The sequence below is a fragment of the Pelophylax lessonae genome (assembly GCF_965119305.1).
Source record: "Pelophylax lessonae genome assembly, chromosome: 9".
NCBI classification, from domain to species: Eukaryota; Metazoa; Chordata; class Amphibia; order Anura; family Ranidae; genus Pelophylax; species Pelophylax lessonae.
The window spans coordinates 233399474-233426177 of record NC_138776.1 but is presented as its reverse complement, the minus strand read 5'-3'; the positions used below and the strand labels follow the sequence as shown (position 1 = coordinate 233426177).

General features: G+C 45.0%; 1 long non-coding RNA gene across 1 annotated transcript; it reads left to right on the top strand.

Moving 5' to 3' along the window:
• On the top strand, positions 1–26704 carry LOC309562480. Its single transcript, XR_014225634.1, has 3 exons — positions 1–48; positions 3998–4080; positions 26644–26704. It is a non-coding gene; the product is annotated as an uncharacterized lncRNA (long non-coding RNA).

Sequence of the window (26704 nt, the reverse complement as noted above, 5' to 3'; positions counted from 1 at the left end):
CTGAAGTCTTGCAGCTGTCTACATTCTCAGCACCAACTGAACTACCCGGTAAGCATATGCTGAAATATTGTTATTATATTATTATTCCTATTATAATTATTAACCACTGAAGCCCCGGAAGATTTTACCCCCTTCCTGACCAGGGGGTTTTTTGCGATTTTTTACTGCCTGATTTTAACAGACAATTGCGCGGTCGTGCGATGCTGTACCTAAGCGAATTTCACGTCCTTTTTTTCCCACAAACAGAACTTTCTTTTGGTGGTATTTGATCACCTGTGCGATTTTTTGATCATGCGCTATAAACAAAAAAAGAGCGTAAATTTTGCAAAAATAACAATATTTTTCACATTTTTTTATATGAAATTCCCCCAAAAAAATGTAAAAATCAAAATTTTTTAACATTTTCGGCCAATTTGTTTTATGCTACATATGTTTGGTAAAAAAAAATCGCAAAAAGCGTATTTTGATTGGTTTGGGCAAAAGTTATCGCGTTTACTAACAAAGGGAAAGATTTTTGTCATTTTTGGTGTTTTTTTTTTTAACAAGTAATGGCGGAGATCTGCGATTTTTTTTTTGCGGGACTGCGACATTGCGGCGGACAGATCGGACCCTTGACTGACATTTTTGACACTGAAGTAATCAGTGCTATACATATGCACTGTTACTGTAAAAATGACACTGGCAGGGAAGGGGTTAACTGTATTGGAGAGGGAGGGGTTAAGTGTGTCCTAGGGGCATGCTTCTAACTGTGATGGGACATGGCTACTACTGTAAAAACAGAGATCAACGGTCCTACATAGTAGAACCGTCTGATCTCCATTTTTACACAGGGGAGAATGACAGGCGACTTGTTTACATTAGCCGCCTGCCTTTCTCCCTCTCTACCGACGATCGCAGTGTGACCGGCGGACATCGGGTCCGCCGGTCACACACACGGACTCCTCAGTGAACGAGCCAGGGCGGGCGCGCGCGCGCCCGCTATTGGCAAACAAGCCGGTCACAGGCTAGTGACGTACATATAAAGGTCACTTTGCTTGGCCGGGGCTGACCGCCGCAGTATATCTACTTGCGGAGGTCGGCAAGTGGTTAATAAGAAAAGAATCCTTGCTATTCTGCCTGGCTACCCTACTTTCTCTCTTCTGAAATTCCCACAATCATTTCTTGGAGACTTCAACATCCCTGTTAATCTTAACACTCCTGCTACTTCTAAACTTTTGAGCCTAACCTCCTCTTTTGACCTAAACAATGGACACATGCTTCTACACACTGTAATGGCAACAGCCTTGACCTCATGTTCTCCTACCTATGCACTCCTCGCAACCTCTCCAACATTCCATTCCCTATCTCTGATCACCACCTCATTAGTTTCAGTCTCTCCTTGTCCTCCTCCTTACCTTCCAACTACCGAACAATTACCCATAGAAACCTTCGCCATCTTAACCCTTCACTTCTTTTTTCTGCTACAGATTGTCTCTTCAACACAATCTCATCCCTTTCCTGCCCCAACATGGCCATTTCTGTCTACAACAGTTCACTGTCATCTACCCTGGATGCTTTGGCCCCCCTCACTACACACAGAATCAGGCCCCGACCGCTACAACCCTGGCAGACAGACAATACCAGAAGCCTCAAAAAACGTAGTCGCGCTCTTGAGCGTCTGTGGCGTAAGACTAAGACACAGCAAGATTTCAGCCAATATAAATCTGCCCTCCAAAAATACAGTTCCTGCCTCCACACTGCCAAACAGACCTACTTTATCACTCTCATTAACACCCTCTCACACAGTCCCCGTCAACTCTTTTCTACCTTCAACGCTCTACTTCGTCCTCCATTACTTCCACCCACCAACTTACTCACTGCCCAAGAGATTGCCAATCACTTTAAAAATAAGATTGATACAATTTACTACAGATATCTCCCTCACCTTACACACCTTGTCCTCCTGCACAATCAATACTTCCCTTGTTTAACCCAACTACTGTAGAGGAAGTCACTAAAATGTTTTCTAATGCCCACCTAACTTCCTGCCCCCTGGACCCTGTTCCTTCTCAACTACTGTACTACGGTAACCCTCTGACTCTATCCTACACTCTTTAACTCATATCTTCAACCTCTCCCTCTCCACTGGCATCTTCCCCAACTCTCTAAAACATGCTTAGCAGAAACACAAGATCTCTGTCTTTCTTACTAGAAGAATGGCAATCTGCCTTGTGTACATAGGCAGACTGCCGTTCTGCCTCTCCCTAATCGATCGCCATTTTTCTGGTGGACATTGGGTCCTGATTGCCTCCCGCTGTGTCCAATGACAGTGGGAGCAGGGGCTTAAATTGCACTGTGCAGCATGCAGTGCATTGTGGGGTGCTTGGCGGGTGAACATTCCACCGAGCGACCTGCAAATTCAGGTGTTTGCCGAACGAGCTAACAGGTGATGACCCGGCTTAACTTCTGCTCGGCCCGAACTGTTGGCCCATCTCTACTATTCACTGTGAATTGATTGGGCAAAGTGCTGGTCAGGTGCATTGCTTCAGCCAATGAGGGTGTAGAATGTACTGTGCAGTGCGCAGTGCATTATGGGGCGCTTAGCGGGCGAACATCCGTCGAATGACCCGCAAATTTTGGTGTTGCCGAAAGGGAGATGTTTGGGCCGAATTTATACTCGGCCCGAACTGCTCACCCATCTTTACTATTCACTGTGCCCTGATTGAGCGAATTCTTGCATCTGACCAGCGAAAATATCACAATTGGCCCAATTGGATCAGGTGCATTGCTTCAGCCAATCAGAGTGTAGAATGTACTGTGCAGCGAAAATATCACAATTGGCCAACCTAGAATTAAACCAGCTATTGTACATGTTTTACAATCTTAAATGTAAGCATATTACATGTGGATCAGATAATGTTTCATTTTTCTGTCCTGAATGGAAATTTTTTGCTTTTTACAATTTTGATGAACATTTTATTATACTCTAATTCCTGAATATGTTGCCCTTATTAGGAAATAGTACAATAAAAAGCTAACATTCATAAATTATATTCCTTATAAAAATGAATTATTTTCACATAATCTCAATATTCTCATTCTCCTTCTCTCCAAACCTGGAACAAATTATAGATTTAGAACTCAGATATAGAATACTTTATTGATCCCAAGGGGAAATTATTAAATCCCAGAGACCATTATCTGGAGAGTCTTCTCATTCATACAAGAAAAATCCTCTAGAAACCATTAGTTCAGTTAGTAAAGCAGATAACTATAATTTGATTTTCAATCAAACATTCTTTAATTCTGATTGAGGACCAAAGTGGGAAGCCAAGGTGAGGCAAACGGCATTCCATTTAGAATAAAAAGCCCTGGAAACCATAGACCAGGGGTCTTAAAACTATGGCCCTCCAGTTGTTCAGGAATTCCCATCATGCCTAGTCATATCTTTGAATGTCAGAGTTTTACAATGCCTCAAGAGACCAGGGATCCAAAAAACTACGGCCATCCAGCTGTTGCGGAACTACACATCCCATGAGGCATTGTTATACTCTGACATTCCCAGACATGACTAGACATGATGGGAGTTGTAGTTCCTGAACAACTGGAGGGCCATAGTTTGAAGACCCCTGCCATAGACGATGAAGATTGGAACTTCAGTTTTTGTGAACCAGCTCCAATGCCATCTAAGAACCTTCTAAACTCTTCCTTTTGTGGGATTGAGGAACAAGATAGATCAAGACACCTTAATCATTGTTTTATCCATGGGTAATCAGATTCAGTAAGGTCTGGAAGGCATCAAGTAAATTCGTGACATTAAAAATACTTAACCTGCCCATATTGGGTGCCAGGTGTACGTTATCTTCTGTGATGGTTTAGAGCAAACAAACATTGGACCTTTTATTGTATCGGAGCAACCATTTTATGTATACCTAACATTAGAGGACCTCATGTTATTTTTGAGTCATATTTCCAATTTTGCCTTCTTTTTCTTTCCATGAATCCAAATTATCCACAGAGCCCAAATATGTTCACCATGAAGAAAACCCTGTTACTCCTTTTCTTTCTTGGGATCATCTCCTTATCTCTCTGTGTGGAAAAGTAAGTATGTATAAGACTTTTTTAAAATGAACGTATAGACTTTTAAAACTTAAATCTGGGCAAACAGCTAAACAAAGGTGAAATACATATAGAAGTGTTATTTTATCTACCAAATAATTTACCAAATCATTTTTATGTCAGTTTGAACAGCTTTGCCACACAGCACAGGCCTTGTGGCCATCTCATCAATGACTTTCATTTTACCCACTTCCATAGCGAGCCTTTTCTGCCACTCCTCTCCTACATGTAAAAATCATCATTTTCTTTGCTAGAAAATTACTCAGAATCCCACAAACATTATAAATGTTTTTTTTAGCAGAGACCCCAGGAAATAAAATGGCGGTCCTTACTACTTTTTATGTTACACGGTATTTGCGCAGCAACTTTTCAAATGCGTTTTTTTTTTTTTTTTTGGAAAAAGAAACAGTTTCATGGATTAAAAAAAAGAACAAAACACTAAGATTAGCCCAATTTTTTGTGCAATGTATAAGAAGATGTTACGCTGAGTAAATAGATACCTAAAATGTCACGCTTTAAAATTACACACACTAGTGAAAAAATTGCACACACTAATGGTGCCAAACTTCGGTACTTAAAAATCTCCATAGGTGACACTTAAAATTTTTTTACAAGTTGCCAGTTTAGAGTTACAGAGGAGGTCTTGTGCTAGAATTATTGCTCTCACTCTAACATTCATGGTGATAACTCACATGTGTGGTTTGAACGCCGTTTACATATGTAGGCGAGGCGTGTGCTTCTGTGTGAGGGGACAGGGGCGCTTTAATTTTTTAATTATTGTTTATTTTATTGTTATTTTTTTATTTTTACACTTTACCTTAAATTTTTTTTTATTTTATTGATCACTTTAATTCCAATTACAAGGAATGTAAACAACCCTTGTATAAAGAATGGAGCATGACAGGTCCTCTTTATGGAGAGATGTGGGGTCTAAAGGAGTTGAGGTCAGGCCAGTCAAGTTCCTCCACCCCAAACTCGCTCATCCATGTCTTTATGGACCTTGGTCTTTGTGCACTGGCCCAAATCATTTAGTGGAGGGGGGGTTATAGTGTGGAGTTGTTTTTCAGGGGTTAGGCTTGGTCCCTTAGTTCCAGTGAAGGGAAATCTTAAGGCGTCAGCATACCAAGACATTTTGGACAATTTTATGCTCCCAACTTTGTGGGAACAGTTTGGGAATGGCCGCTTCGTGTTCCAACATGACTCTGAACCAGTGCACAAAGCAAGGTCCATAAAGACATGATGAGCAAGTTTGGGGTGGAAAAACTTGACTGGCCTGCAGAGTCCTGACTTCAACCCAATAGAACACCTTTGGAATTAATTAGAATGGAGACGGCAAAACAGGCCTTAAGAAAAAAATGGCATGGGGACACCCCCCCCATCCATGACAGACCCCCACTCCTGAACCATACCAGGCCATATGCCCTCAATTTGGGGGGTGGGTGCTAAAGCACCTTGTCCCAATGTCGATGGGGACAAGGGCCTCTTCCCCACAACCCTGGCCGGTGGTTGTTGTGGTCTGCAGGCAGGGGGCTTACTGGAATCTGAAAGCCCCCTTTAACAAGGAGGCCCCCATGTGAATGAGTAAGGTTACATTGTACCTCTACTCATTCACCAAAAAAACTGTCAAAAATAAATTAAAACAACACTATAAGGGTTTTTGACAAGTCCTTTATTAAAAAAAAAATGTCTTAAAATAAAAAACAATGTCCCCCGAAGTAGATCCATTGTCAATCATAACTCTGCCGGGAGACAGTGCTTAAATAGGTAAGGAGCGGGGGGCACTCGGTGGCGCCACTTCTTGTGACATCACCAACCTGTGCATGCTGGGTCAGTGACATCAAGAAGAGGCGGTGCCACCAGGTGACATCACTAGGTGGCCCTACCCCTTTCCTATTTACAAACTGTCACCCGGCAGAGGAGGCATTCGGACGTCAGCCATCAACAAGTGCGAAGAGTTTTTTTCTTCAGATCCAGCGGTGCGCCGGGCGTCTTGACTGACTTTGGATCCACATCAGGGGACATAATTATTTTTTTTCTAATAAAGGACATGTCAAAAACCCATGTTTTATTTGTTTTTTAAATTAATGAATTGGGGTACAATGTACCCCATACTCATTCATATAGGGAATGGGGCTGGGATCTGGGGGCCCTCTTGTTAAAGGGGGCTTTCAGATTCTGATAAGCCCCTTGCCTGCAGACCCCCACAACCAATGGCCAGGGTTGTGGAGAAGAGGCCCTTGTCATGAGGACAAAGTGCTTTGGGCCCCTGCCCCAAAGCACCCACCCCTCCATGTTGAGGGCATGTGGCCTTTGTATGGTTCAGGAGGGGGGTGCTCACTCCCCCCCCCTTTCCTGGCCTGCCAGGCTGCGTGTTTGGATAAGGGTCTGGTATAAATTTTGGGGGGACCCCACTTTTTTTTTATTTTCTTTGGCATGGGGTTCCCTCTAAATCCACACCACATTTTTTATTTTTAAATTTTGGCAATTAAAATTAAATTAAAGGCTCCCCTTTAAAATCCATACCGGACCCAAAGGGCTTGATTTGGACTGCGGGGGGGGGGGGGGGGGGAATTGTACAAAGTGTTTTTTTTTTCTTTATATTTGTTTAAATAGCCGGACTGCCAATTTCAACCCTGAATCAATTTAAATATAATTTTACTTATTTTCTTTTCTTTAGAAATGTCATTTTTGCTGCAGCAGGTTCTATACGTGCTACAGATGCCCCACTTTATAGGCAGACTAAGGGGACCTCCCAGGCACTATATTTAAAGGAATTTTTATGTTTTTTACTTACATTCACATGATTAAACACAGCTGATCACGTGGTAAAGAGCCACTGTGATTGGCCCTTTACCCCGATCTGTGATCAATTGAGTCTGAAGGACTCAGCAATCACAGAGCGTGCCTCCCGCGTGCCTGCAGGGGGTTCATGAGCAGTGCGATCACGGCAAAGTAAGCCCATTCTGTAGCCGTCATTCATAGAGCAAAGTGGAGATTGGAAGAGCAACAATCATCTGTGTTAAAGGAAACAGGAGGTGAAGGAGGATTGCATCCCTTTCAGTTTCCCAGTTGTAAACAAATCCTTATGGGTTTGAAAAAAATTATTGGATCACACTGATCTTGGTACGATCTGAAGCTTTTAGGGCTACAAGGGATCTAGGGTCCCTCTAAAAAAAAACAAAAGAGTACCTGCCACTGCCTATTTCAATTCCAGCGGGATATTATATTCCCTGTGATAACAATAAAAGTAAAAAAAAAATAAAAAAAAAATAAATAAAAGTAAAGTGACAGTGTAAAAATAGTGTAAAAAAAAAAAAAAATCAAAGCATCCTACCCCCCCATGCTCGTGCTCAAAAGCAAAAGCACGTGTCGGTCTTGAACGCGTGCAAACAGCGATCGCCTCACACATGTGAGGTATCATTGCGAATGTCAGATTAAGGGCAGTAATTCTAGCAGCAGACTTTCTGTGTAGATCTAAAGTAGGACCCTGTAAATTCTTTTAAACCTATAGATAATAAAATTGATCAGAAATGCTGGTGGTTAGACTCTGCCTATGCCACATCTCTTGTATACTATAGAAGAAAGAAAATTCCCCTTGATGTTTGGACTTTTAAGGCATTGTATATTGGATCATGACAAATGATAAAAAAAATGTAAATAATACTAATGTTTATTAATCCATAGAAAAATATAAAAACGATTATAAAATGGTTACACATGCAAGTGAAGATACAATAAATGCATAAGATACATACAGTAACAGTATAGATACAGCACAATAGCAATGAACTGAAAATGCAAGACTGTGGAGGGTGCAGTGATGAAATTGTGACTTCCTCCACTCAACGCGTTTCAGAGAAAGACCTCTCCTTCATCAAAACAGATTTATCTATGTGAATTGTAGAATTCTCTATAACATGTTGAACATTTGAATAACAACTTACAGTCAATCACAAAGACATGTGGATGTTGTTTGTATCTTCATAAAAACAAGTTCTGGTATTCCTGCCTGTCCAACCAATATATGACAGGCTGTATAGAGGATCGTTAAGAAGGAAGACAATGGTATAAATTTATGATATTATAATGTTCCTTGGATTTTCTGTGCTGTGGAAAAGCCACAATTTAGGAAAATAGGTATCACTGAGACCCAAAAGGACTCTGTCCCTGGAAGTCCCAAAAAATGCGGTGTCATCTGTTGGAAGTCCAGGATCTATCTGGCTATCTATCAGGCTGTATCTATACTGTTATGTATCTTATGCATTTTTTGTATCTTCACTTGCACGTGTAAGCATTTTATAATAATTTTTTTTCTATGGATTAATAAACATTAGTTTTATTTACATTTTTTTTTTTATTTGTCATGATGATCCAATATACAATGCTTTAAAAGTCCCAACACCAAGGGGAATTTTCTTTCTTTCTTCGATAATAAAATTTATGTCGTTGCACGGGCATGTTCAATTTTAATGCGTGACATGTTTGATACCTATTGACTCAGCGTAACATCACCTTTTATATTTTACCAAACAAATGAGTATTATATTGTGTTTTTGTGCATTCAAATTCATAAAAATATATTTTCTTGTAAAAATTCTATCCAATTACCAGGTCTAGAAGAAAATTAAAGGGCTTTTGAAGAAAATTAGCTGATTCAACAATGGCAAGGTCCAATGTTCTGTTGAATGATTTTTCAGAATTTCCACATAAACAAAATTCTAGTGGTGTATGGGCAGCTTTAGCCGTGTACATTTACTGATGAGAAAGCTCTGAGCCATGGCATGGAACACGTCAAAATGCTCCTGCTGGATATTCAGTAAGGGGTTCAACTTTGTGACATTCCACTGTGTGATATTCTTTGAGCATGTTAATGTGGTCATAGAATAGTAGTCAATGTGTCCTAAAAATACACATTTTAGTTACCAGTGAAATATAGTTTTTATGTAATAATCAGTGTCGCTTTATTTAATAATAACTGTGTCTTCTCCCAGGAGAGATGCCGATGAAGAGGAAACTGGAGGGGAAATGATAAAGAAAGAAGTAAGAAGAGATCTCACAGGAATACTCCAACCTTTACAGAATTATTGCAAGGCCAATAATTATCAAGGAATTCTTTGTGAAGGTTTAAAAAATAGTCCCTGGAGAAAGAAATAATCTGATGTGGAATATCATTTGACTAAATGTCTGATAAAAAAAATAAAAATGTCACAGACACTGTTTTCTTCATTTTTTTTCTTTTTTTTCCAACAAGAACATTTTTATTTATAAGAAATCAATATTACAAGGGTAACATCAACTTCAGATAGAAAGGTTTCACAAAAATTAACAGTACAGAATGTGTAGTAAGACATCATATAAAGCTTTGCGTATTAGGAAACATAACAGTTAACAGTTTCAAGGAACGTTTTATGATGTAGTATCCATCCAAATTGGGTAGCAGATAGCTCTCTACAGTGTTTGTGATATTCTACCTGATTTACAACCTCACAATTCCATAGTGGGAGCTTATTTCTCTAGCTTACCAAACTTTGAGGGCGTAGATAAGGGCTTATTTCACTTATTCTAATGGACAAGGTGGTTTGCTGTCTCTTAGTTAAGATTGTAAAAGCCTTCGTAGTGGGTCTCTCCTTTCATGATCCCGTTCAAAACCCACTACGGGTTGAACGGGATCATGAAAGGAGAGAGTAAGAAAAAGAGAAGAAGAGAGAGAAGAGAGGAGAAGTTAGAGAGAAAAGCAAAAGAGTAGAGAACTGGAATAGTATAATAGTATAAAGATTGGGGGGGGTAAAGGGGGGGCTGGAGGCAGAGGGATGGGGGGGAGGAAGGGGGAAGTCCTCCTCACTCTCCGCATCACTCGAGGACTCCATTACAACATAACAGAGTCTGTAGCATAGACGATAAATGCACAAAATATAGTATTCATTAGTTATTTTGCTGGGGCATGGTTCTTCTTTTTTATGTAGCACGACCCCCTAGAGGGCTGCTGGTTAGTGGAAGTTCCTCTGCACTCACCTGACTCTGAGAAGTATCCAACCCGCTGGCCACTGGCCACTTGTGATTATCCGGTCACCCAGGCGAAGTATCTCCCCTTGGCGCTCCTGCGTCAGAGGGGATGTTCGGCTCTCGCTGCTCCGGTCAGTCAGTTCAGCTTCACCCGCTTTGTACTCCGCTCCATTGGATCTATTACCGCCCGGTGACTACCAGCATCCGCACCGCTGAGGACAGGCTCCGCTCTCTCTAGGCTGCACTCTCTGGCCTCCATCACCAACAGTGTCCTCTGGCACCTCTCTGACCGATCTGTCCTCCACGAGTCCGGGAAGCAAGAGAGTGCATGCTTGGCCCGCAGAGAGGTATATCCCCCCTGATCCTTCACTCTCCTGTGGCTCCCTGTGAGTATAGTCCCTCCTGCCATCCACGCAACAGTCTGCCTTGAGTTCCAAAATACATCCCTCACAATCCAATTCGTCCATTTCCGGGGAAAGCCGATCCTTCTTGTAAAGAACCTTAAAGGAACACTCTGGTTACATCATAACGATAACTTGAATATAGGTATTTATGACATATATGCATATGTAGTAGTCCCAGCTTGGCTACATCTATATGATGATCCTATTGTAGTTGGAGGAAAAAAATCAGTCCTTAGAGAACTTTCCAGGGAATGTAATCACTTATCAGCTTTCAGTTGGCTCCATCAACCCCCACTGATGCGGCTAGATCCTCCACTTTACCCAACCAAGATAAAAGCATACAGAGTATATCAAAATTTTAACACACAAATACAGCGCTTAAAAAGTCCAATATACAAAAGAAAAACAATATTCCAGAAAAAGAGTCCATAAATGTGCAAAAATGCATGCAGGAGAAGTGTTGAGAAAAATCCGCTACCGGAGGAAAGAGTTCACACTGACCCTTACCCCAAAAGATGGACTACTTGTGCAAGAGTAGTCAATAAAGCTTAGGCCTATCTCACTCCAACTCTCCACTGCTATGGCATCAAGAATCTTCAATAAAAAGGCCTATACCACCATGTATAGACTCTCATGATAGATATGTGTAAGGATAAATGTGTAGGAAGATCCCGCGCTATGGAAATCAGGGGAAGGGGGAAAAAGGCGGCAGCCTCCCTGGAATATAGCCAAAGACTATATCAAGAGTGTAAGTAGATAGGGGTAGGGAATATGGCACTGCCAGATAGGTAATGGGTAGTAAAGCAAATGGACTCTAGTATATCCAGAGGATGGTATATAAATAATATAGAAATAATCTGCTATATGCCCACAAATATATTAGTTTAAGAAAATGTGCACTAAACCAATAAATAATGCAATAGAAAAAGATATATAAAAAAATACTACAATTGAAAAGATATATACATCCAAGGAATTCCTGACATAAATATGATATAAATAAATATAGCAAGTGCTTAGTGACATAACCTGGTAAAATAACTCTCAGTAAAGTGATCCAGTGGCATAAGGTGCAAACACATATAATAGTGACTCTAGTGGCTTGAAGGAGGTGTAAATAAATAAATACACAAAAAGATATGTGAATAAATATAAAAATGGTTGGATATTGGTAATCAAAAATTAGAGACACAAATATAAAATAAAACATATAAAAAAAAAAATATATATATATATATATATTGTGACAGGAAGTCAGGTAAATCTGTGAATGTAGTCACAGACAGGAGATACATTTCCACCTGGATTGGAAAGTTCACCAATTACTATAGGGTGTCGGCTGCAGAGCTAGCCAGCAGGACGTTGAACAGACTTCAGCTGTTCAGAATGAGGAAATGAAGGCCTCTATAATTTGTCCAAAGGAAGTCTAAGGATTGCTGCCTCCTGTCGCTGTGTGAGCTGGGAAGAGGAGGACAGACAGACGTGTGCCTCCCGACGCCGTGTGGGCATGGGAGAAGGACTGCTGCCTCCTGTCGCCGTGTGGGCTGGGAGAGGAGGACAGACAGACGTGTGCCCCCTGAAAGCTGTGTGAGCATGGGGAAGACCTCCGGAAGCGATGTGAAGCTGAGGAGGGTAACAAGTGGGAAGACTACTCAAGTGTGAGGTCTTGGATCGTTTCTCTGTGAAAAGAAACCAATGGACATTTCCTGTGTGAAGGGGAAATTAACCAGTTGTGAAGACTTCTCAAGGTGAGAAAACGAACTATTTCTATGTGGAAGAAATAAAAGGAATGTTTGCCATGTGAAGAGACAAGCAAAGAGACATTCTCAGTGTAAAGAGTACAGGGACATGTTCAATGGACAGTTGTTGTGGGAAGATAAAACATGGACTATTGAGTATCCACTGTAGGATAAGAAAGTCTGCCCAACAGTAGGTTGGAGACAGACTCTTAGGTAGGTTCCAGTGTGAGAAGGTAGCCGCCCACAGAGGCAAGGATTTATTTTGGTGTTTTATTTTATTTTGCTGTTTTTGACGCTTGCAGTCTGGTGAAGAAAATTGCATTAATAAACCAAACAACAGTGGAAGCGGCGGTGGAGGAGGACAAGGTAGCCAACACTGGTTTTTGTTTTTAATTTTATTTCTTTTTAAATTAGGGTACACCCCAAAAGAGTGAGAAAGATCAAAAAAACAACAATGTCTATTCTGCACAAGGTATGGACAGACAAGTCCTGTGGGATCCATGCCTGGTACATTTTAATGAATGCTAGCTTGTCCACATTGGCTCTGGACAGGCGGCATGCGGTTGTCTGTGATAACGCCCCCAGCCATGCTAAATACACGTTCAGATAATACACTGGCTGCAGGGCAGGCCAGCACCTCCAAGGCGTAAAGGGCAAGCTCAGGCCATGTGCCCAATTTGGAGACCCAGAAGTTGAAGGGGGCAGACCCGTCATTCAGTACCTGTATAGTATGTAAGGAACGGTAAGGAACTGTATATGATGTATGGTGTATGGTAAGGAACGGTGATGGCGGCGGGGGGGCTTTTTTCCCCCTTCTGGGTTGAGTCTGGCCTTGGAAAAGGTATGTGTCCCTGGTTGTGGGCCGGGCTCTCCCAAAGCTGCCTAAGTTCTGAGGCCTTCTGGTAGGGACGGGGCTGCACTGGTCTTGCCAGGGACCGGGATTCTGAAAAGCCTGTGGTGTATGTGCCCCTGGAATGGCAGTCCAGGGGTGCCATAATTCATGTTGGATGGCAACACTATGAGTATGGCACCAAGGACACTGCACTTCCTACACACTTTTTTCACACCTGTCTCTAGGGCCGGGCCTTTTGGTCAGGAGTCAGGACCAGAGGAATTTTTTATTCCTGGCCAAAAGGGCCTGCCATAGTATTGCAATGTGGCACTAACCTTGCACTTCTCCACTATCCCTTTCCCCACTTTTATGTGTTGTGTGTCTCATGTTTTGTGTTTTTTATTGTGGCGGTACACTTTATTTTGCACAGCGTGATTAGTAGGGTGTAGGTCCTTGGGCCTGTCCCTGAAAGTGTCACGGAACCATGAACCAGACGTACAACAACAGATAAGTGAAAATAAGAAAGCTTTATTGAAAAACAAGCTATAAAGCAAAAGTCCAAACGGATGGCGAAACCGATGCAGAGTCTTTGCGAAGCCAGGGGTCAGGAACCAGCAGGGTAGTCAGACGAAGCCAGGATCAGGAACCAGCAGGGTAGTCAGACGAAGCCAGGATCAGGAACCAGCAGGGTAGTCAGACGAAGCCAGGAACAGGAACCAGAAGTAGCAGCAGTCTTAGTAGCATGTGAACACAGGAGGACCAAGCAGGGAACTGAAGCCACAGACCTCCTATATATATGAGCTAGGCATCCAGCTCCTCCCAGTGGGAAGGAGGAGCCGCAGGGTGGGAGGCTACAAGAAACCCAGAAACCAAGATGGCCGCCAGCACATGTCAAACGAAGGAGAACAGCAAGAAGGTAAGACCATGACAGTACCTCCCCCTCAAGGGCCCCTCCTCCGCGGAGTAAAGAACGGTTTCTGAGGGAAGCGTGCGTGGAAGGCTCGGAGCAAGGCAGGAGCATGGACATCTGCGGAGGGAACCCAGGAACGCTCCTCTGGACCATAACCACGCCAATGAACCAAAAACTGCACCCGACCGCGGACCAGGCGTGAGTCCAGGATATTGCTCACCTCATACTCCTCACGATTGCCCACTCGGACCGGACGAGGCCGAGGAACCGAGGAAGTGAAACGATTACACACCAGAGGCTTCAACAGGGAGACATGAAACACGTTGGAGATCCGCATGCCAGGAGGAAGCGCAAGGGCATAGGCTACCGGGTTTACCCTGCGAAGCACTCGGAAGGGACCAACAAAGCGAGGCGCCAGCTTGGGAGTGGGCACACGAAGGTTGAGGTTGCGGGTGGACAACCATACACGGTCTCCGGCCTGGTAGGAAGGAGCAGGCGCTCGTCTGCGATCAGCCTGGAGTCTCTGGCGCTGCGCAGAGACCTCAAGGGACTTCTGGATCTGTACCCAAGAAGCACGTAGGACGGAAAGGTGATCCTCCACAGCCGGAATATCCTGGGGAGAGAATACCTCCGGTAACACGGCAGGTTGGAACCCATAGTTGGCCATGAAGGGAGACGTCCCAGAGGAAGAGTTCACCGCCGTGTTCCTGGCAAACTCAGCCCAAGGCAGGAGGTCAACCCAATTGTCTTGGTGATCGGAGACATAGCAACGAAGGAATTGCTCCAAGGCCTGATTGGATCGTTCTGCGGCCCCATTGGACTGAGGGTGGTAGGCCGAGGAGAAGGAGAGATGAATCCCCAACTGGGAGCAAAAGGCGCGCCAGAACCTGGACACAAACTGACTCCCCCGATCCGACACAATCTCCTTGGGCAAACCGTGCAACCGGAAGACCTCCCTGGCAAAAATCGTGGCCAACTCCTGTGCAGAGGGTAACTTCTTGAGAGGAACACAGTGACACATTTTGGAAAACCGATCCACAATCATGAGAATGACCGTATGGCCTCGGGATGCAGGGAGGTCCACAATGAAATCCATCCCCAGGTGTGACCATGGGCGCTCCCCGGTGGCTAAGGGTTGCAGAAGGCCCAACGGAAGGTGCCGAGGGGACTTACTCTGGGCACAAACGGAGCATGCCGCTACATATGCGGCGATGTCGGAACGTAGGGAAGGCCACCAGAACAGACGTGAAACAGCCCAGGACAGCTGATTCTTTCCAGGATGCCCCGCGGTCTTGGAGTTATGGTAGGTTCGCAACAACCGAGTGCGCAACTCCTCAGGCACAAAACATCTGCCGTTGGGTCTCCCAGAGGGAGCACCAGATTGAGCCGCCAAAATCTGCTCACCCAGGGGAGAGGTCAGGCTGGTGCGAATGGCAGCCAGGATCTGATTCGGAGGTATGACCGAAGTCGGAATCGACTCCTCCCTGGACAGGTCGGAGTACTGCCGTGATAAGGCATCAGCCCTGATGTTCTTGGAACCGGGTAGGTAGGAGACCACGTAATTAAAACGTGACAAGAACAGAGCCCATCTGGCCTGACGTGGTGTCAATCTCTTGGCCTCAGAGAGGTAGGTCAGATTCTTGTGATCCGTCAGGATGAGGACCGGAACCACCGAACCCTCGAGCAAGTGCCTCCATTCTTTAAGAGCCTGCACGATGGCCAATAACTCCCTGTCACCAATCTGGTAGTTGCACTCCGCGGAAGACAGTTTCCGCGAGTAAAACCCACAAGGAAGCAGAGGACCTTCTGGTGTTCTACGCTGAGACAGAAGGGCGCCTACTCCCGTCTCAGACGCGTCCACCTCGAGGACAAAGGGCAACCCAGGGTTGGGATGCGACAGAATCGGAGCCGACACAAAGGCGGACTTTAGAGCCTCAAAAGCTCGGATGGCCTCGGGCGGCCAGACCTGGGAATTACTGCCCTTCCTGGTCAGATCCGTGAGAGGCTTGGCTAGCATGGAAAAGTCCCTGATGAACTTCCGATAATAATTGGCGAAGCCCAAAAAGCGCTGCAGGGAGCGAAGACCACTGGGCTGGGGCCACTGTAAGACAGCCGAAACCTTCTCAGGATCCATGGAGAACCCCTCAGCGGAAATGATGTAACCTAAGAAGGTTACCTGGGATCGGTGAAATTCGCATTTCTCAAGCTTACCGAACAGCTTGTTCTCTCGTAACCGTTGCAACACTCGTTTGACATCCAGAATGTGGGTCTCCATGGACTCAGAATATACCAATATGTCATCCAGGTAGACCACCACACACTGCTGCAACAGGTCATGGAAAACATCGTTGATGAATTCCTGAAAGACTGCGGGCGCATTGCACAGCCCAAAGGGCATAACCAAGGATTCATAATGACCGGTCCTGGTGTTAAACGCGGTCTTCCACTCATCGCCCGCCTTGATCCTTACGAGGTTATATGCCGCCCTCAGGTCGAGTTTGGTAAAGACCGTGGCCCCTTTAAGGCGATCGAACAGCTCGGAAATCAAGGGTATCGGGTAAGCGTTCTTGATCGTGATGCGATTGAGACCCCTGTAATCGATGCAAGGCCTCAACTCACCGCCCTTCTTTTTCACAAAGAAAAATCCAGCCCCTGCCGGGGACGAGGATTTGCGAATGTGTCCACGTGAAAGCGCCTCCCTCACGTACTCCTCCATGGCCTCATTCTCCGCTACCGACAGTGGATAGACTTTGCCACGAGGAGGAACGGCACCAGATTGTAACTCGATGGCACAATCGTATGGGCGGTGCGGAGGTAGGGCAACCGCGCGCACCTTATCGAATACATCCCGGTACTCCTCGTATTCAGGGGGCAACAGAGAGTCAGAGGAAGTACACAGCAACTTGACAGGCCCATGGATGCAACTAGCCCCACACTGCGGTGACCACGAGAGGATCTCGGCCGATCTCCAATCGAAAATCGGATTATGCTTCTGGAGCCAGGGGTACCCCAAGACCACCGAGTAGTGTGGAGACGAAATAACCTGGAAGCAGACCGACTCTCTGTGAACGGCACCAATGGCTAACCCCACTGGAAGGGTCTCATGAGTCACGTGTGGCGGCAAAAGGGGTCTGCCGTCTATCGCCTCAAGAGCCAGAGGAGAACCTCGAGCCTGCAGAGGAATGGAATTGGCGGCAGCGAACACACTATCAATGAACAAACCACCAGCACCAGAGTCCACCAACGCCTGGGTCGTCACCGAGCCCCCGACCCAGGAAAGGACAACAGTGATCAGTGGTTTGTCAACACGGGAAACCGGGGACGAGGAGACTCCACCCAAGATCTGCCCCCGACAGGATCTCAGGTGCGAGCGTTCCCCTGGACGGTTCGGACATGCCAACCGAAAATGCCCACCGAGACCACAGTACATGCATCGGCCCTCGCGTCTCCGGAGTACCCTCTCCCCCTCGGACAGGCGAGCAAACCCCAGCTGCATGGGTTCACCCCCAGACAAGTCATCCCCAGGAGGCGTGGGAGGAGAGGGAGGCACGGGTGGGACAACAAAGGTAGGCGCCAATCTGTTAGGAGGCCTCCGCAGACTCTCCTTAAAGGAAGGTCTCTCCCTGAGTCTGGTGTCAATCAAAATCAGGAAAGAAATAAGAGACTCGAGCTCCACTGGTAGGTCCTTAGCTGCAACCTCATCCTTCAAGGCATCCGAGAGACCATGAGAGAAAGCAGCGACCAGAGCCTCATTATTCCAGCCCACCTCTGCTGCCAGGGTACGAAACTCAATGGCGTATTCAGCTACGGATCGTGAACCCTGTCTGATGGACATAAGGAGCTTCGCAGCAGAGGCAGCACGAGCCGGCACATCGAATACCTTCCGAAGAGAAGCAACAAAACCGGAAAACTCGGCAACCACCGGATTGTTGTTCTCCCATAAAGGGCTGGCCCAGGCCAAGGCCTTGTCCGAGAGCAGCGAGATTAAGAAGCCCACCTTTGATCTCTCAGTAGGAAAGGCATGTGGCAGCAACTCGAAATAAATGCCCACCTGGTTAAGGAAACCTCGGCACTGAGTTGGCTCTCCCCCAAAGCGCTGTGGAAGGGGGGCAGAACCAGACATACCCCGAAACACCGCAGGCGCAACAACAGGTGTCGGGGTAGACTCTGGCGCAACAACCGGAGCGGCAGTAGGAGCGGGCCCAGGAGCGACAACCGACCCATCGGCAACGGGAGCGAAATGAACCGTGCGTTCAAGCAGGGTTTGCAACGCCACGGCGAACTGACCCAACAGGTGATCCTGCTGATCAAGTCTGGCAACCAGCGTGGGTAGTGAGGATGGCCCTGTACCGTCAGAATTCGTGGCCTGTGGTACCGTGCGTTCAAGCAGGGTTTGCAACGCCACGGCGAACCGACCCAACAGGTGATCCTGCTGATCAAGTCTGGCAACCAGCGTGGGTAGCGAGGATGGCCCTGTACCGTCAGAATTCATGGCTTGGTCCTAATGTCACGGAACCATGAACCAGACGTACAACAACAGATAAGTGAAAATAAGAAAGCTTTATTGAAAAACAAGCTATAAAGCAAAAGTCCAAACGGATGGCGAAACCGATGCAGAGTCTTTGCGAAGCCAGGGGTCAGGAACCAGCAGGGTAGTCAGACGAAGCCAGGATCAGGAACCAGCAGGGTAGTCAGACGAAGCCAGGATCAGGAACCAGCAGGGTAGTCAGACGAAGCCAGGAACAGGAACCAGAAGTAGCAGCAGTCTTAGTAGCATGTGAACACAGGAGGACCAAGCAGGGAACTGAAGCCACAGACCTCCTATATATATGAGCTAGGCATCCAGCTCCTCCCAGTGGGAAGGAGGAGCCGCAGGGTGGGAGGCTACAAGAAACCCAGAAACCAAGATGGCCGCCAGCACATGTCAAACGAAGGAGAACAGCAAGAAGGTAAGACCATGACAGAAAGTCTTGGGAGGGGGTGGATATGGCCTTCTGGCTTGGTTCGCCCTCTATCATGGGGTCTCTCTTCGGGAGAGCCCCACCTAGTACTTGGGGTGGTCTGTTTCAGCAGACCTCCTAAAGAACGGGGCTGCCTGGTTTCGGCCAGGTTAGCCAGTGTAAGTTCCCCAGTCCCTGTCAGGAGCCATGCTCCCCGGGGGATCAGGGTCAGGGGCCATGTGTACACCCTGTGCACTTTTTGTGTTTCACTTTTTTGGTGTGCACTTTTTTATGCACCCACCGGGTGATAGTCTGAGTGTGTTCACACACCACGGGCTTAAAAAAAAAAAAAAAAAAAAAAAACAGCCGCAATTTAATGTTTTTCCTTAAATGGGTGTTTATTGAATAGCGGAATGGAACAAGAGTATCCAACGGGTGTATCTCACAGTAAAATATGCAGACTAGGCCGCAATTTTTTCTTCCCCCTAAATGGGTGTTTATTGAATAGCGGAATAGAACAACAGTATCTAAAGGGTGTATCTCACAGTAACGTATGAATGAAATTTTTTTATTTTTCTCTTTAATTGGTGATTTTTGAAGAGCAGATTAGAACACAGCAGTGTCTAAAGGCTTTATCTCACAGTAACATATAAAGGAAAAAATTAAAAAAAAATTCCCTTTAAATTGGTGATTTTTGAATAGCAGATTAGAACAGCAGTGTCTAAATGCTGTATGTCACTAAAAAATATGAAGGAAAAAACGTTTTTTTTTTTTTTAAATCCAGATTAGGCAGACACATATGCACTGAGCTTGCATTACATGGCCGGACGCTACACGACGCACGCCGCCCACCTAACAGATTCGATACTGTTGATTTTCTATTCCGCTATTGAATAAAAACACATTTGAATGAAAAACTGAAAAATAATGATTTTTCCCTAAAAACTGAAAAATAATTATTTTCCCCTTGAATTGGTGCTTTTGAATAGCAGATTAAAACAGATGTGTCTAAACATTGTATGTCACTGTAAAATATGAAGGAAAAACTTTTTTTTTTTTTAATCCAGATTAGGCAGACACATATGCACTGAGCTTGCATTACATGGCTGCTACTCGCCGCACGCTGCCCACCTAACAGACTTATAAAAAAAAAAAAATGTCTTTCTCCTCTTCACTGGGCTCAGGTCAGGGCAAAAAGAGTGTGCACTGCACCCCCACACAATACATTCAATGTAGATCGCTGTTTGATTAACCTTGATTAAGTGTGGCTCGGGGTTAAATTTCAGAGCCAAAAGCGGTAACCGCCAGAAGCATCGCTGGATCCTGTAAGCAGGGTTACTTACCTTGTCACCGGGATTCCAGCGATGTGTCCCGGCGGTGTCTCGCGGTGGATCTTCCTCCCAATCGTCTCCGTGCCTCGGCTTCCGTCTCCTGCGACGTGACGTTCGCAGGGGGGTGGAACCGGCGGCAAATTCAAATGTAAAAACACACCAAACACACTGATACTATTCAAAATAAAAGAAAATCATATTAGTTTGCCCCCCAGTGCCCTTTCCTGCAGTTTTACTGTACTTTTTATGTATATATATATATATATATATATATATATATATATATATATACTGTATATATATGTATATATATATATATATATATATATATATATATATATATATATATATATATACATATATATACGTGTATGTATATATATATATATATATATGTAATTCTTGTGAATGAGCAGCCCAAACCAACTGTATACATGTATCATGTATTTTATATATATATATATATATATATATATATATATATATATATATATATATACGTATATATACATATATATATATATATATATATATATATATATATATATATATATATAAAATATATGTATATATATTGTGACAGGAAGTCAGGTAAATCTGGGGATGTAGTCACAGAGAGGAGACACATTCCCACCTGCTTTGAAAAGTTCACCAATTACTATAGGGTGTCAGCTGCCAAAGGCAGCAGGAAGGTGTAAAGAAGTTGAAAGGCCTTCAGCTGTTCGGAATGAGGAAATGAAGGCCTCTATAATTTGTCCAGAGGAAGTCTATGGATTGCTGTCTCCTGTCGCCGTGTGGGCTGGGAGAGGAGGACAGACAGATGTGTGCCTCCCGACGCTGAGGAAGCCTGGGAGAAGGACCGCTGCCTCCTGTCGCCGTGTGGGCTGGGAGAGGAGGCCAGTCGGATGTGTGCCTCCCGACAAGCTGCGTGAGCATGGGAGAAGACCCCCTGAAGTGATGAGTACTAAGGAGGGTACAAAGTGTGAAGACTTCTCAAAGGTGAGAAAACAAACTATTTCTATGTGGAAGAAATAAAAGGGACATGTTCAATGTGAAGAGGAAAAGGAATGTTTGCCATGTGAAGAGGAAAAGGGACATGTTCAATGTGAAAAGGAAAAGGGACATGTTGAATGGACATTTGTTATGTGAAGATAAAAATGGACTATTTAGTGTCTGCTGTGGGATCAGCAAAGTTTGCTCCAACAGTAGGTTGGAGACAGACTCTTAGGTAGGTTCCAGTGTGAGAAGGTAGCCGCCCACAGAGGCAAGGATTTATTTTGTCTTTTATTTTATTTTGCTGGTTTTGACGCTTGCAGTCTTGTGAAGAAAATGGCATGAATAAATCAAACTGTTGTTTGCAACCCTTTTGTCGGCTATCTTACTGTGTAAACGCACCCCCCCAAGGGGTCACCCGCGCCTACCACCGAGCTGAATCCCCACAATATATATATATATATATATATATATATATATATATATATAAATATAATAAATGTATACAGTTGGTTTGGGCTGCTCATTCACAAGAATTACATGCAAAATAATGGTACCGCTTTCAGCACCTAAAATCCAAAAGAATCATACCCCCAGGGAGGTTAAAGAAGATTCTTCCTATTCTTTCCCTGAAAGCAATCTCCAGCCTGACCCTACAATAATCTCCTGTCTCTCCCTCAGCAGCAGCAGGAACCTTTCCCTACAGTAGTTAGAGCAGAGTGACGTGCGGCGCTTCGTGACTCCAGCTTATATAGAGGCTGGGTCACATGCTGCACTGGCCAATCACAGCCATGCTATTAGTAGGCATGGCTGTGATGGCTTCTAAGGGCACACTAGTTAAACACTTGTTGATTGGCTCCCCTGCAGCTGCTGAAACCGCTCCATTAAAAAAAGCGCAAAACATTAAAACCGCGCAAAAACATGAAATAAAATTACAGAACAACGGACTGTATTCCGAACATACGGTGAAATGTTTGGGTCAGTGTCCGGGTACCGAACACCCAAAAGCCCGGTACGATCCCGAACAATACAGTCCGGGTTCGCTCAACCCTATTTATAAGGAAAGAATCCTTGTTATTCCAGGTAAAGTTTACATGACTCCTCTGTTTTATTTTGATTCTAAATGCTGGCAAGAATCCTGATAAATGAAAGGAAATTTTGGATGGCGGCACACCAAACTGAGATCCAAATACCTTTATTCGCATAAAACCATGAAGAACATGAAGAGCACTACATGTAGAAGCAAGGGAGGACCGGCTTACATGTTTCACACATGAATTGTGCTTTGTGCTCTTCATGTTCTTCATGGTTCTATGCGAATAAAGGCATTTGGCTCTCAGTTTGGTGTGCAGCCATCCAAGTTTTCTTTTAGGTGAGCTAACTCCAACGGCTTAATCTCTGTGACTAGGTGAGCCCCCTGCAATGAGGAGATCATGCCATTAGAGCCAGCTCACCATGGATCTTTTGAAGGTTTCTCACTAGTGATGGGCTGAACATCCCCCCCCGCGTTCGGTTCGCACCAGAACTCCAGAACATGGAAAAAGTTTTGGACCCGAGCCTATTAAAATCTATGGGACCCAAATTTGAAAAATCAAAAGTCCCCATTTTGAAAGCATATATGCAAGTTATTGCCCATAAAGAGGGCATGGGGCCCAGGTACTGCCCTGGGGGATACATATCAATACAAATATTTTTTAAAAGATCGTTTTTACCCACTTCAGTTCCGGAAAGATTTACCCCTATTTCTGACTAGGCCATTTTTTGCGATACGGCACTGCCTTGCTTTAATTCCCAATTTCGCAGTTGTGAAACACTGTACCCAAATATAATTGAGGTTTTTGTTTCTTATTAATAGAGCTTTCTTTTGGTGGTATTTGATCACCTCTGCGGTTTTTATTATTTGCTCTATAAACAAAAAAAAAAAAACACAAATTTGAAAAAAAAAAATATTTTTTATTTTCTGCTATAAAACATACCCAGTAAAAAAAAAATTATAAATCTTATTTCTTCATCAATTTAGACCAATATGTGTTCTGCTACATGTTTTTTTTGTAAAAAAAATCCCAATAGGCATGTATTGATTGGTTTGCGCAAAAGTTATCGCGTCTACAAACTATGGGATAGATTTAGCTTAGGACTTTTCGTTTTATTTAATTTTTTTACTAGTAATGGCGGCGATTTAAGCGGGACATCGACATTGCGGCGGACAAATCTGACACCAAGTGACACTTTTTGGGGACCAGTGACACCAGTACCGTGATCAGTGCTAAAAATATGCACTCTCACTGTACTAATGACAATGGCAGGGAAGAGGTTAACATCAGGGGAAATCAAAGGGTTAACTGTGCTCCCTGGGAGTGTTTTCCAACTGTATGTGTGTGTGTGTGGGGGGGGGGGGCTTAACTGGGGAGGACAGAGATCTGTGTCCCTGCTTAGCATAAACACAAGATCTCTGTCTTTCTTACTAGAGGAATGGCAATCGGCCTTGTGTACATAGGCAGACTGCCGTTCTGCCTCTCCCCGATCGATTGCCAGGTTTCTGGTGGACATTGGGTCCTGATTGCCTCCCGCTGTGTCCAATCACAGTGGGAGCAGGGGCTCTGGCAGTGCGCCCCAGAGCCCTTGAAAGAAATCACGTACAGGTGATTTTATTGATGCTTAAAGTGAAACAATAAAAATGAAAAATTCCCCCAAAGGGCCTGGTATAGATTGGGAGGACCCCCATGCTGTTTGTTTTTTCACTTTTTTCTATTGCCGGCAATGTTTTTTTTTTTTTTTTTCATTTAGCTGTCAGCAGGGAAGCCCGTTGACAGCTGATGACTCATCCATTGTTAAGGACGCCACAGCTGGCTTCCTGGCCCGCTCTTTAACAACCAGCTATTCACTGTTTTCTGATTGGACAAAGCTTAATCAGAGCTTAAAATGCACTGTGCAGCATGCAGTGCATTGTGGGGCGCTTGGCGGGTGAACATTCCACCGCGCGACCTGCAAATTCAGGTGTTTGCCGAACGAGCGAACATGTGATGAACCGGCTTAACTTCTGCTCGGCCCGAACTGTTGGCCCATCTCTACTATTCACTGTGACCTGATTGGGCAGGTCAGGTGCATTGCTTCAGCCAATGAGGGTGTAGAATGTACTGTGTAGTGCGCAGTGCATTATGGGGCGCTCAGCGGGCAAACATCCATCGAACGACCCGCAAATTTTGGTGTTGCCGAAAGGGCGATGTTTGAGCCGAACTTATACTTGGTACAAACTGCTCGCCCATCTTTACTATTCACTGTGCCCTGATTGAGCAAAGTCTTGCATCTGACCAGCGGTCAGGTGCATTGCTTTAGCCAATAAGGGTTTAGAATGTACTGTCCAGCGAAAGTCACCCCCCCCCCCCACACTGCCTGTAAATACAACCAAGTGGCTGAACAGCCGCTGTGATTGTTTTTAATGGGCAGGGAATCATCGGCAGAGAAGAATGATATCTGAATGATGCCAGCAGCTGCACCCATAATTCAGATATCTCCACTCAAAGTCCACATTGTCATACTACAGCCTTGGGTGGGAATTGGTTAAAAACACATTTAAATTATTGGGACAGGAAGGGGTGGGGGGGTCTCTTTGACTGGGACAACAATAAAAACCTGGCGGAGTTTCTAATCCTAAAAATACAAAAAAGGAGTGTAAGACCAAAACCGGATAAAAAGTCCAAGAGAATTTTAATTGCTGGTAAATAGGTCATATAAGAAAGCAGCCAACAGGTTTGGGGTAAAACCACTCCACCTTCCTTAGGGCTCAACAAAGGATAAACCTTGGATGGTCCCCAGTATTGGATGGACTTCGGCATGACTCTTGCTGAGCACATTGTTACTCCATGAGGGGAGTCTAATATTGGTTCTAATATAGATCTGTGAGGTCGCTATTTTCTTTGAGTCCATCCAAGGTTTATTCTGTCTAGAGCCCAGATAATTGGGGAGGTGGTGGTGTTCCAAAACACATTGAATATTTGTATATGACTTGTTTACTAACAGATAATTTTCCAGCCAGTGGAAGAGCACAGGAGGGAAGCCGGCAGCACTGTATGGGGAGGCATACTGTATGGGGAATCTGAGCTGCAGCCTGCAGGGAGGGTGGGTCAGAAGGTAAAGGGGAGTGGCACAACTGGAACCAACCCCCCTCTGTGGCAAGAGAGAGGAGGGGAGTCGGCAACATTGTGAGGGCACACAGGGGATCGGAGCAGGGGGGGGGGGGGGGTTTCAGTAATCAGAAAGTCAGTGTGGGCGCTGGGTACAGATACTGGATCCCCTGCAGTGAAGCCAGTGGGAGGGAGAGGGGGGAGAAGCTGGCTGTGCTGTTATCTTGCCCAGGTCAGCTTCCGGCTGTGTCCTACATTAAATCACCCCGCAATGTGCTGTGTTGGCAGTGGCGGTAAGCAGGACAGACAAGGCCTCCCACCTCTCCTGATGAAAACACTGGTGCCACTCCTGCCTAACCTACTCCTCCCTCATCTGAGCTCTGTGAGTCCCCTCACCCTACTGAGTGGGAGCCACTGTGTATGGATAGCAAGAGCTGGAGTTGGGGGGTATTGTTGGGAGGAGGTGCTGTACCCGTTGTAAAGTATCACTGGTTGCTAGGATGCCTAGCAACCAATGACTGCAAAGAAGAGGAAGCGGGTGGGAGAGAAGCAAAGAGCTCAGGCTTGCTCTGCCAGCAGGAATCTACAGTATATGGGCTGAGTTGTGTAAGATCACACATTTCACCCATTAGGGATACCCCCTCTTAGCCAGCACAGATACTAGGATAAATTGCCCTGCAGCGCAGCCAGAAGGAGAGGAGGAGAGCCGGCTGCACTGCAGGGGGAGCCACAAGAGGAGCCCCTCCCCCCCCCCCACATCAGGGTCCCCACAGAGCACCCCCCCCCCCCCTGGCCTGGGCAGGGACTCCGGAGCAGGGGGACTCACTGGTGGTGACTGGTCTGGCTCTGGAGTGGGAAATATTCTTGGGGGGGGGGGGGCAATTGAGGGCACAGATGTCCAAAATGAGCGTACTGGTAAGCTAAGGCGCACGGAGAGGTGGTCGTATGCTCAAGAGCCATATTTGGAAGTGGCGTACTGATGAGTGCATACCGGCCCACTTAAAGCACTGGCCGTGTCCACTTACTGATGAGAAAGCTCTGAGCCATAGCATGGAACACATCAGAATGCTCCTGCTGGATATTCAATAAGGGGATCAACTTTGTGACATCCCACTGTGTGATATTCCTTTAGCATGTTAATGTGGTCATAGAATAGTAGTCAATGTGTCCTAAAAATACTAATTTTAGTTACCAGTCAAATATGCGAAATATAGTTTTTATGTAATGATCAGTGTCGCTTTATTTAATAATAACTGTGTCTTCTCCCAGGAGAAATGCAGATGAAGAGGAAAATGGATGGGAAATTATGAAGAAAGAAGTAAAAAGAGAT